Source organism: Equus asinus, chromosome 16 (genome assembly GCF_041296235.1).
Source record: "Equus asinus isolate D_3611 breed Donkey chromosome 16, EquAss-T2T_v2, whole genome shotgun sequence".
Classification (NCBI taxonomy): Eukaryota; Metazoa; Chordata; class Mammalia; order Perissodactyla; family Equidae; genus Equus; species Equus asinus.
In genome coordinates, this window is record NC_091805.1 from 29,033,825 (window position 1) to 29,046,896 (window position 13,072).

The 13,072-nt window shown below is 39.7% G+C and overlaps 1 protein-coding gene and 1 pseudogene across 5 annotated transcripts in view; one reads left to right on the forward strand and one right to left on the reverse strand.

Annotated features, from left to right (window-relative positions):
* FNBP1L (formin binding protein 1 like) overlaps positions 1-13,072 on the forward strand; it is a 120,023-nt gene that overhangs the window by 22,453 nt on the left and 84,498 nt on the right. The gene's annotated exons all lie outside the window — the stretch shown is intronic.
* Positions 87-7,903, reverse strand: LOC139040387 (single-stranded DNA-binding protein, mitochondrial pseudogene; annotated as a pseudogene).

Sequence of the window (13,072 nt, forward strand, 5' to 3'; positions counted from 1 at the left end):
GTTGTTTGGGTTCCTTTCCTTTTGTTTTTTTTGTGTATTTATAATAGGTTTTTGTTTTGTAGTTACCGTGAGATTCATATATAATAAGCTGTGTATATAGCAATGTATAGTAGGTTGATGGTCTCAAGTTTGACCTTATACTAAAAGCCCTACACTTTTACTTTCCCCCCACTATGTTTTAATGTTTTTGACATCATGATTTACCTCTTGATTTTGTGTATCCCTTGACCTCTTATTGTAGATATAGGTGATGTTAGTACTTTTGTCTTTTGACCTTCATACTAGCTTTATAGGTGGTTGATTCACTACCTTTACTATATATTTACCTTTACCAGTGATATTTTTGTTTTGATAATTTTCTTATTTCATTTATGGCCTTTGCTTTTCTACTTAAAGAAGTCTCTTTACCGTGTCCTTTTTTTAAAATTGAGTTAATGATAGGTTACAATCTTGTGAAATTTCAGTTGTACATTATTGTCAGTCGTGTTGTAGGTGTACCACCATACCCTTTGTGCCCACCCCTCACCCACCTTTCCCCTGGTAGCCACTAATCTGTTCTCTTTGTCTACCTTTTTAAATTCCTCGTATGAGTGGAGTCATACAGAGATTGTCCTTCTCTAACTGGCTTATTTCACTTAACATAATTCTCTCAAGGTCCATCCATGTTGTTGGAAATGGGACGATTTTGTTCTGTTTTACGGCTGAGTAGTATTCCATTGTATATATATACCACATTTTCTTTACCCAATCATCTGTTGATGGGCATTTAGGTTGCTTCCACATCTTGGCTATTGTAAATAATGCTGCAGTAAACATTGGGGTGCATAGGACTTTTGGAATTGCTGACTTCAAGCTCTTTGGGTAGATACCTGGTAATGGGATAGCTGGGTCATATGATAGTTCTATTTTTAATTTTTTGAGGAATCTCCATACTGTTTTCCATAGTGGCTGCACCAGTTTGCATTCCCACCAGCAGTATATGAGGGTTCCTTTTTCTCCACAAGCTCTCCAACATTTGTTACTATTAGTTTTAGATACTTTTGTCATTCTAATGGGTGTAAGGTGATATCTTAGTGTAGTTTTTTGATTTGTATTTCCCTAATGATCAGCGGTGATGAACATCTTTTCATGTGCCTATTGGCCATCTGTATATCTTCTTTGGAGAAATGTCTGTTCATGTCTCCAGCCCATTTTTTGATCAGGTTGTTTGATTTTTTGTTGTTGAGTTGTGTGAATTCTTTATATATTATGGATATTAAGCCTTTGTCAGATATATGACTTGCAAATATTTTTTCCCAGTTAGTGGGTTGTTTTTTTGTTTCAATCCTGTTTTCATTTGCCTTGAAGAAGCTCTTTAGTCTGATGAAGTCCCATTTGTTTATTCTTTCTATTGTTTCCCTTCTCTGAGAAGGCATGGTGTCGGAAAAGATCCTTTTAATACTGATGTCAAAGAGTGTACTGCCTATGTTTTCTTCTAGAAGCCTTATGGTTTCAGGTCTCCCCTTTAGGTCTTTGATCCGTTTTGAGTTTCTTTTGGTGAATGGTGAGAAAGAATGGTCAATTTTCATTCTTTTACATATTGCTTTCCAGTTTTCCCAGCACCATTTGTTGAAAAGACTTTCTTTTCTCCATTGTATGCCCTCAGCTCCTTTGTCAAAGATAAGCTGTCCATAGATGTGTGGTTTTATTTGTGGGCTTTCAATTCTGTTCCATTGATCCATGCACGTGTTTTTGTACCAGTGCCATGCTGTTTTTATTACTGTAGCTTTGTAGTATGTTTTGAAATTGGGGATTGTGATGTCTCCCATTTTGTTCTTTTTTCTCAGGATTGCTTTAGCAATTGGGGATCTTTTGTTGCCCCATAAGAATTTTAGGATTCTTTGTTCTAATTCTGTAAAGAGTGTCATTGGGATTCTGATTGGAATAGCATCGAATCTGTAAATTGCTTTAGGTAGAACGGGCATTTTAACTATGTTTATTCTTCCAATCCATGTACATGGAATGTCTTTCCATCTCCTTATGTCATCATCCAATTAGCTCAGAAAGTCCTCGTAATTTTCATTGTATAGGTCTTTCACTTCCTTAGTTAAATTCACCCCGAGGTATTTTGTTCTTTTTGTAGCGATTGTGAATGGTATTTTGTTCTTGAGTTCTTTTTCTGTTAGTTCATTATTAGAATATAGAAATGCTACTGATTTATGCAAATTGATTTTATACCCTGCAACTTTGCTGTAGTTGTTGATTACTTCTAAGAGTTTTCCAATGGATTCTTTGGGGTTTTCCATATATAAGATCATGTCGTCTGCAAACAGCGAAAGTTTCACTTCTTCCTTTCCTATTTGGCTTCCTTTCATTCCTTTTTCTTGCCTGATTGCTCTGGCCAGGACCTCCAGTACTATGTTAAACAACAGTGGTGATAGAGGGCATCCTTGTCTTGTTCCTGATTTCAGGGGGATGGCGCTCAGTTTTTGCCCATTGAGTATGATGTTGGCTGTGGGTTTGTCATATATGGCTTTTATTATGTTGAGGTAGTTCCTTTCTATGCCCATTTTGTTCAGAGTTTTTATCATAAATGGCTGTCGAATCTTGTCAAATGCTTTCTCTGCATCTATTGAGATGATCATGTGGTTTTTATTCCTCAGTTTGTTGATGTGGTGTATCATGTTGATTGATTTGCGGGTGTTGAACCATCCCTGTGTCCCTGGTATGAATCCCACTTGATCATCATGTATGATCCCTTTGATGAATTGCTGAATTCTGGTTGCCAAAATTTTGTTTAGAATTTTTGCATCTATGTTCATCAGTGATATTGGCCTGTAGTTCTCTTTTCTCGTCGTGTCCTTGCCAGGCTTTGGTATCAGCGTGATGTTGGCCTCGTAGAATGTGTTAGGAAGTGCTCCATCTTCCCTAATTTTTTGGAATAGCTTGAAAAGGATAGGTATTAAATCCTCTCTGAAAGTTTGCTAGAATTCCCCAGGAAAGCCATCTGGTCCTGGGGTTTTATTCTTTGGGATGTTTTTGATTGCTGTTTCAATCTCTTTCCTTGTGATTGGTCTGTTCAAATTGTCTGCTGCTTCTTGAGTGAGCTTTGGGAGATTGTAGGAGTCCAAGAATTTATCCATTTCCTCTAGGTTATCCATTTTGTTGGTGTATAATTTTTCATAGTATTCTCTTATAATCTATTGTATTTCTGCGGAGTCTGTGGCTTTTTCTTCTCTTTCATTTCTGATGTTGTTTATTTGAGCTTTCTCCCTTTTTTTTCTTTGTAAGTTTGGCTAGGGGTTTGTCAATTTATTTATCTTTTCAAAGAACCAGCTCTTTGTTTCATTGATCCTTTCTATCTCCTTTTTCGTTTCAATAGCATTTATTTCTGCCCTGATTTTTATTATTTCTCTCCTTCTGCTGACTTTGGGTTTTGTTCTTCTTTCTTTAATTCGGTTAGGTCTAATTTAAGATTGCTTATTTGGGATTTTTCTTGTTTGTTAAGATGTGTCTGTATTGCGATCAATTTTGCTCTTAATACAGCTTTTGCTGTGTCCCATATGAGTTGGTATGGCATGTTATCATTTTCATTTATCTCCAGGTACTTTTTGATTTCTTCTTTAATTTCTTCAATGATCCATTGCTTGTTCAGTAGCGTATTGTTTAGTCTCCACATCCTTGTGCCTTTCTCAGCTTTTTTCTTGTAATTAATTTCTAGCCTTGTAGCATTATGATTGGAGAAGATGCTTGTTATTATTTGAATTTTTTTAAATTTGTAGAGGCTTGCCTTGTTTCCCAACATATGGTCTATCCTTGAGAATGTTCCATGCGCACTTGAGAAGAATGTGTATTCAGCTCTTTTAGGGTGAAGTGACCTATATATGTCTATTAAGTCCAATTGTTTTAGTTTTTTGTTTAGCTCCACTATTTCCTTGTTGATTTCCTATCTGGATGATTTGTCCATTGATGTGAGTGGGGTGTTGAGGTCCCCTACTATTATTGTGTTGTTTTTAACATCTTCCTTTAGGTCTGTTAATAGTTGCTTTATGAACTTTGGTGCTCCTGTGTTGGGTGCATAGATATTTATAAGCGTTATTTCTTCTTGATGAAGTGTCCCTTTGATCATTATATATTGTCCCTCTGTGTCTCTCTTTACCGGCCTCATTTTGAAATCCGTTTTGTCTGATATAAGTACTGTGACACCTGCTTTCTTTGGCTTGCTATCAGCTTGAAGTATTGTCTTCCACCTCTTCACTCTGAGCCTGTGTTTTTCCTTGAGGCTGAGGTGTGTTTCCTGGAGGGAACAAATTGTTGGATCTTGTTCTTTAATCCATATTGCCACTCCGTGTCTTTTTATTGGGGAGTTCAATCCGTTTACATTGAGGGTGATTATTGATACATGTGGGCTTAATGCTGTCATTCTGTCGCTCATTATCTGGTTTTTCTGCGTTATCTTTGTTTCTCGACCTGTGTGTTTTAGCCCATCCATTGACTTCTGCAATTTCTTATGCTCCGTTTCTTAGATTTTTCCTTATTCATGTTTTGTGGCTCTGTGCTGTCCTTTAGTTTAGTGGCTACCCTGAAATTTGTATTTAGACTCTTGTGTATAATATAGTCTATTCTCTGGTGGTCTCTTACTTACTTGGCTTAGACTGATTTAGTCCCTTTGCTCTTCCCTTCCTAAATTATTTTCATCTCTTATTCCCCCTCATTTTATGAGTTTGTAGTGAGAGTGATAAGATCGTCTTTGCTTTGGTGGTTCTTTACCTTTATCCTAATGCTATAGTTGAATATTTGCTATCCTATTCTGGTTCTATCTGTCTCCCTACTCTGTGGTTTGTGACCCCTTTCTCCCTTTTTTTCTTTTTTCAGGTATGAGAGCCTTCTTGAGGATTTCTTGTAGTGGAGGACTTTTGGTTACAAATTCCCTTAACTTTTGTTTGTCTGGAAAAGATTTAATTTCTCCCTCAAATCTGAAGGATATTTTTGCTGGGTAGAGTATTCTTGGCTGAAGATTTTTATCTTTTAAAGTTTTGACTGTCACTCCATTCTCTCCTAGCTTGTAAGGTTTCCGTAGAGAAATCCACTCAAAGTCTGATAGGAGTTCCTTTGTAGGTTTTCTTCTTCTGTCTTGCTGCCCTGAGTATTCTTTGTCTTTCATTTTTGCCATTTTTACTACTATATACCTTGCAGTAGGTCTTTTTACATTGACAAATCTAGGAGATCTGAAAGCTCCTCCACACACATTTCTCCCTCAATCCCTAGATTTGGGAAGTTCTCTTCTGTCATTTCTTTAAGCACAGTTTCTGGTGTGTTTTCCTTTTCCATGTTCTCAGGAATTCCGATGATCCTTAAATTCGTTCTCCTCATTGAATCTGCTATTCCTCTGATATTTTCCTTATTCTTTTTAATCCTTAGTTCTCTTTCTTCCTCTGTCTGGAGCCCTTCAGCCTGTCTATCTTCGAGTATGCTAATTTGCTCCTCTGGTGTCTACATGGGCATTCAGGGAATCCGTATTTTGTTTTATCTGGTCCATTGTATTTTTCATCTCTAGTATTTCTGATTGATTCTTCTTTATAGTTTCGATCTCTTTTGTGAAGTAACTGCAGAACTCATTGACTTGTTTGTCCATCTTTCCCTCTACCTCATTGAGTTTTTTGATGATACTCTGAACTCATTTTCACTTAGTTTACCTATTTCCAAGTCCTCAGGACTTAATTCTGTGTTTTTATTTTTTTTACTTCTGGTCTGGAGCTTTTATAAATTGCTGGATGGTAGAGGAGCAGTTTTTGCACGTGATGGTAGTATTCGGTTGCAGTTACAGCCTGTCGCCACTAGGTGGGGGTCGAGATCCGCCGTTCTGAGCTCTCCCCCTTCAGGCAAGATGGCAGCGCCCAGCGCAGGTTCGGGGAGGAGGGGAACTTTCTCTCACACGCTGATCTGGATTCCAATCAGTTCTTGTTCTCTGGTCTCCCGGGGCCCTGGCTTGATGGGGTCCCCACACACGGAAGCTTTCCCCTGTCAGTGGGTTTCCATTGCACCGGAGGCAGGAGTCCTAGATGATCCCCCAGTCGCGTGGTCCCTACCCCGCTCCTTCCCTCAGCCAAAGCAGCGATCCCAGTTTCTAGGGGAGGGAGCAAAGTTCTCTCTTCCCTTTCCAGCTCCTCTGAGGCTGGCTTCAGCCTCTCCGTCCTCCGTGTTCTTGTTTCTGTAGTTTTCTGATGGCCTGGCACTAGGATTATTGGCTGAAATTCAGTTTTTCCAATCACTTGTTGTAGTTTGGAGGGAAGAAAGTCCCAGGTCAGCTCACCCCCGCCATCTTACTCTGCCCCTCTTCTTTACCATTTCTTATAAGGGTGGTTTAGTGGTGATAAATTCCTTTAGTTTTTGCTTTTCTGGAAAACTCTATCTTTTCTTTCATTCTGAATGATAACTTTGCTGGGTAGAGTATTTTTGGTTGTCGTTTTGTCTCTTTCAGCACTTTGAATATATTGTGTTACTTCCTTCTGGCCTGTAAGGTTTTTGCTGAGAAGTCAGTTGATAGCCTTATGAGGTTTCCCTTCTATATAACTTGTTGATCTTCTCTTGCAGCTTTTAAGAGTCTCTCTTCGTCTTTAATTCTTTTTTATATATATACATAAAAGACTATTTTAATTTTCGTCCTTCGGAACTATAAAGACTATACATGATCAGGAAATGACACCATATCAAACAATGGCCAAAAAATATTATCCACTCTCTGCCTTCTGTTTTGTCTGGTCACTCAGAAACATAATGTTATCAGCTATGATTGTTGTTGCTTGTCGCCTCACATTGTTTTTATCTGTGTCTTCACTGTAGTCTACTTTTCCTTCCACATAAGTTTGAGATCCCTTTTTTACGTACTGATATGCCACGTCTCTGAGGCCCGGCCAGAATACTGAAATTTTGTGCCACTTTGTCTTTTGACTAACATCACCCATTTGATATGCTTCACTTTCCCCTGATCGCCACATCTCATTTGTTGCTGGAGAAGATATTGTGACTGGTTTTTTCCTTCCACTTGTCTTATGACAGGGTCCTGACCTACTTGCCCAAGTAACTGTACAGGATTCAGAGATCTTTCAAGAACCAAGCTACTAGTTATTTCAGGTTCATGTCTTACAAATTGGTGAAGTACCTGTAATACAGGTTTTTGAAACATGGTTTCTATTGTCTTTTCTTACAATCTAATCTTTATCTTTCCTGAGACTCTAGCAGGAACAGCCTTGAGCCCAGGATCACTTCCAGGTACTTCATCTTTAATTCTTGATATTTTAATTATAGTGTGTCTTAATGTGGGCCTCTTTGGGTTCATCTTGCTTGGTACTTTCTGTGCTTCTTGTACCTGGGTGTCTGTTTCCATCCTCAGTTAGGGAAGTTTTCCGGTATTATTTCTTCAAATAAGTTCTCTGCCCCTTTGTCTCTCTGTTGTTCTTCTGGGACACCTGTAATGCAAATGTTAGTACACTTGATGTTTTCCCAGAGGTCTCTTAGACTGTCATTGTTCTTTTTAGTTTTTTTTCTGTTCAATTTGGGTGATTTCCTTTACTCTGTTGTCTAGATCACTGTTCTGTTTTTCTGTATCATCTACTGCTGTTGATTCCTTTTAGTGAATTTTTCATTTCAGTCATTGTATTCTTTAGCTCATTTTGTATTTTCTGTTCTTTGTTGAAGTTCTCACTGTGTTCATCCGTTCTTCTCGCGAGTTCACTGAGCATCCTTGTGACCATTAGTTTGTACTCGTTGTCAGGTCAATTGTTTATTTCTGTTTCATTTAGTTCTTCTTCTGACTTGTCCTGTTTTATTTGAAACATATTCCTTTGTCTCCTCATTTGGTTACTTCTCTTTGCGTATTTCTTTCTTTCTTTTTTTTTTTTGAGGAAGATTAGCCCTGAGCTAACTACTGCCAGTCATCGTCTTTTTGCTGAGGAAGATTGGCCCTGAGCTAACGTTCATGCCCATCTTCCTCTACTTTCCATGTGGGATGCCTACCACAGCATGGCTTGCCAAGCGGTGCCATGTCCGCACCTGGGATCCGAACTGGTGAACCCCGGGCTGCCAAGAAGCAGAACATGTAAACTTAACTGCTGCGCCACCGGGCTGGCCTTCTTTGCTTATTTCTATGTGTTAGGTAGATCAGCTACGTCTTCCAGTTTTGGAAATATGGTCTTATGTAGGAGATGTCTTATGGGTCCCAGCAGCATGCCGAATGTTACCTATGCCAAATGCTCCAGGAGTGTCCCCTTTGTGGGCAGCCTGTGCCCTTCTGTGTGGTGGGGTCACTCTTGCTGCAGGTGTACAGGTAGGCTGGGCTGGTCCCCTATGAGGCTGGGTTTGCCATCCAGTGGTCCGGCTGTTGCCAGCTCGCTTTTGGACAGGGCAAGCCTGAGGCAGTGGCTGATTATGTGGCCAGGTGGTGCACACCTTCCTTGGTGGCTTACTCATGGGCAGGACGTTAGGGGATGGGGGTGGTGCTACTGCTTCAGGTCTGCTGGTGGGTGGGGCAGGCCCCTGTGCTAACAGGCTAGAGGGAGGATTCCAAATGGCTGCTGCCAGCATTTGTGTTAGCAAGGCTGAACTAGGTTACAAAAATGGCTGCCACCAGTGTCTCAGTCCCTGCGGGGTGGGGTCCAGATCACCTCCTGCCTCTCCAAGATGTGCTCTGAGCTTAGTAAGTCTCTTTTACCAGTGGACTATACACTTTACTATCTGGTGTTTTTCTGCTGGTTTCCAGGTCAAGTGAGTCAGTGCATGGGCCCTTTAAGAGCAGGTTTTACTTTCCCTGAAGTTCTGTAGGTTTCCTGGGCATATTCCCTGTTGGCTTTCAAAGCCAGTTGTTTTAGTCTCTCATCTCTTGTGCTGGATCTGAGGGCTGGAGTGCCTAATGTGGAGCTCAATTCCCCTGCTCCTCTGGGAAAAGCTCTGCCCCGTTGAGATCACTCTGACTGTGAAGCCTTGTGGCTTTTTACCTCAGGAGGACTGTATCTCTGCCTCTTCCACCCTTCTCTGTGTTGTCCCATGTGGTGGAGGTTCATTTCATCCAGTTTCCAGATCTGAGAGGAAATTGTTCTCCAGGTAGTTGTAGGTTTATTGTGTCTGTAGGAGGAGGCAAGCTCAGCATCTTCCTATGCCACCATCTTCCAAAAACTCCTGTATCCAACAATTTCTAAACCCTTCACTGAGGGTCATTCATATATTCAGCAAACATTTGTGGATGATTTACTATGTAGGAAGCACTGTGCTTAGTACTGCCTTGTAGAAATTGCCACAGTGATTGGAATGTCTTATGTTCAGCTTACCATGTTTTTGAATGGATATTGTATTAGTCAGGGCCTGGTAGGAAATAGCACACTCAAAAGGGTTAATGAGGAGAGTTTACTCCTATTTATAAAGGTGTGGGCCTGTTCAGTGGAACCAAGGTGGATGGTGCATTACTCTGGAGCTAGTAACAGTTGGGAGTTTATTACTTAGGTTTTAATGGGCAAGGAGAAGGAATAGTTACCAGACTCCGAAGCAGAAGTTTAAAGATAGGGCTACCTGGTAGGATCTGTGATGTTCACTAGAGGAACATGGGGAATTTGTGGTTGCCTGGCAGGGAGAGAGTTGGAGGAATAAAAACCTTGACCTCACTTTCATCCTGCTTGTGCCTCCCATTGACTGAACCCAGGGAGAAGTTAGAGGGCAACGGAACCCCTTGATGCAGTCTGCTAGGTCCACAGAAGTTATTGCAAGGTAGAGATTGGTTTTTGAGGGGAAAACAGTAAGGAGACATGGTCCCTGCTCTGAAGGAGTGTACCATCTAGCTGGGAACATAGGTATTATGTTCAAATTAGGAACATATTATGAGCAAATTATTATGAGTGTGACGAGTGCTAAGTACAAGGTGCTGTGGAAGTGTATAATGTACGTAGTTGGAGAAGTCAGAGAAGGCTTCTCTGTGGAAGATTCTTCACACATCCTGGTTCTTTTAAAACAAAACAAAACGCTAAACATTCTTTTTTTTTTAGATTTTTTTTTTTTTTTTTTCCTTTTTCTCCCCAAAGCCCCCCGGTACATAGTTGTGTATTCTTCGTTGTGGGTTCTTCTAGTTGTGGCATGTGGGACGCTGTCTCAGCATGGTCTGATGAGCAGTGCCATGTCCGCGCCCAGGACTGGAACCAACGAAACACTGGGCCGCCTGCAGCGGAGCGCGCGAACTTAACCAGTCGGCCACGGGGCCAGCCCCCAAAACGCTAAACATTCTTGATCCACTTCTCCAGAGAGAGTGATTTACTAGGTCTGAGTGGGGCTGGGGAATATGTTTTTAAAAAATCTTACCCAGGTGATTTCGTCAGTCATTTCTTAGAGTTATTGACAGGCCAGTATGCCTGAGGCTAGAGGTTGAGGGGGAGAGTGGTGTGAGATGAAGCCAGAAAGATGGTGGGCAGAGCCTCCTAGGACATTGCTAAGGAATTTGGACCTAAGGTAGCAGGTAGGCATTGGGGTTTTTTTTCAAGCTGCCTTGCTATCTCTATATCTAGCTGCTTCTGCCTCTTTCCAAAGCATTTCTTATTCCCACGCTTGGCTTCTTTTCTTTGATGTCATTCTCTGAACTTCCAATTCCTCGGTAGGAAATAGATATCAGGGAGATTGGAGAAATGAATTTAGAAGTAGTGATAACAGTAGCTCTGTGTCTCTTCTGAGGCCTAGAGTAGTAATTGCATTCTAACTCAGTAATTTCCAGTGAAGGACAAGACCATGTTGGATTTTCTCACATGAGTAGAATCTGAAGTGACCTCTACCTATGTTAAATTTTTCTGATATCTAGAATCATGATGCACCCAAAACCAATAAACTATAAGATTTACAAAATATATAGAGCAGCAGTGTTAAATGAAAGAAGTAAAACTTTTAGAAACTCTAAAAGTTTCTCACATTCTCATATTCTGAAAAATGTTTCTTTCTCATGTTGTGAAAAAATGTTTCATTATTTAAAATACAATATTTTGTTTATTAAAGAGATATTCTGAGCCATCATCACATTTGAAGAAATATTTTGCATAAGTACAAATGTTAGATAAATAAGTGGTAGGCATAAAAGTCAATTCAGTGTTATTTCTAAAGGATAAAACCTGCTATACGTAAGAAATAGTGCTTAAGAATACTTGTAAAATAACAACAAAGTAAGAATTATTAATAACTGTATTTGAATTATCCCATTTATTAGAAGAAAACATAAGTAATGCTGCCTGCTATTAACTTTACAGAGTTGTGAAATATAATTGCTAAATCAGAAATTTCAACCGGCAGTTGTATAGTATATTAAAGTGACTGATTTCTCCATATTAATTTTGTACCTTGCTACCCTATTGAATTCTCTTATTTTTTGTAGTAGTTTTTCAGTCATTTTCTTGAGTTTTCCATGTGTTGTAGGTATCAGATGTGCAAGTAATGATGTTTTTGTATTCTCCTTTTGTAATGTTTATACTTTTAATTTCTTTCTCTTGTTTAATTTTATTAGTATATTGGAAAATTGAAACATCACAACATATCAGATTAAACACCAACATTCCGATACTAATGCACAAATACTCTGTGACTTTTTTTTTTTTTATGGAAGATTAGCCCTGAGCTAACATCTGCTGCCAATCCTCCTCTTTTTGCTGAGGAAGACTGGCCCTGAGCTAACATCTATGCCCAACTTCCTCCACTTTATATGTGGGATGCCTGCCACAGCATGGCTTGCCAAGCTGTGCCATGTCCACACCCGGGATCCGAACTGGCGAACCCCGGGCTGCTGAAGCAGAATATGTAAACTTAACTGCTGCGCCACCGGGCCGGCCCCAAGACTTATTCTACGTGCAGGATTTACTTTTAATTCTTTGCATCTCCCACCTAGCCCGGGGTCATTTACCAGCTCTTAAACTCTAATTTCAGGTCAGATTAAATGAGATGATATATAAACCATGCAACACAATGCCTGGCACAGGTGGCACTTATTGTTTATTCATTTAATCCAACAAATGACTGAGTGTTGAGCTAAGCACTAAGGATATAATGTGAGCAAAAACAGGCATGGTGGAAAGGAGAGCTATTAATCAAAGAGTCACACAAAGGAACAAGTGCTATGAAGGAAATGAACAGAATTCTTAGGATAATATTGACATAAAAACCTAACCCACTATTAGATTCAGGGAGGGTTTCCCTGTGGGAAAGATGTTGAGAGAGATCTGACAAACGATGCTAACAGGCAACAGGTGTGTGTGAGAAGGCAGAAGTGTGAGTTCACATAGAGGGTGCAGCATGTGCAAAGGCTCTCAAACATTAGGGTGTGCAGCCCTTTCTCAAATGGGAAAAACAAAATGCGAAATTTGCCAGTATGGATGGAACAATACAAATATAGATAAAGATGTGGCAGTTGAGGTTGATGAGGTAGACTGCCATTCACAGAGCACTTTGTTAGTTCATTTAATCCTTACAGCCATTTGAGATACACATATTGACATCTCCATTTTACAGATGAGGAAACTGAGGCAGAGAGGTTAAATGGCTTGTCCAAGGTGACATAGCTAATAAATGGCAGAGTCTGGATTTGAACCCAGGCATCCTGGGTTCAAAATCAGTGCTCTTAACAATTGTATTGTATTGCCTGACATGATCACTTTTGCGTTTTGAGAAGATCACTGTAGTTGCAATGTGAGAAAAAGATTAGAGGATGACCAGAAAGGACTTGGAGAGACCAGTTAAAAGAGACTACTGCAGTGTTCCAGGAAAGGTCATTGTAGCTTGGAGTGGAGTGATGACAGGGAAGATGCAGAGAAGTAGATGGTTTTTATTATACAAGGTGGGTGTATTCTGGGTGAATAAGTGAAAAATGAATGAATGATTAAACACATGTATAAATATGGCAATATACTGTCTCACTATACAGTACTTATAAGCAACAACTGCTAAATTATCTGTTGGAATAAAAAGTGTGAGGCAAATATAAACCTATTTGAATTTGTGTTACTACCAACCAAGATTTTTATCTTAAATACATGATAGAAAAAGATGTTAATTTACAGAATAATAGGTTGTAATATTTATT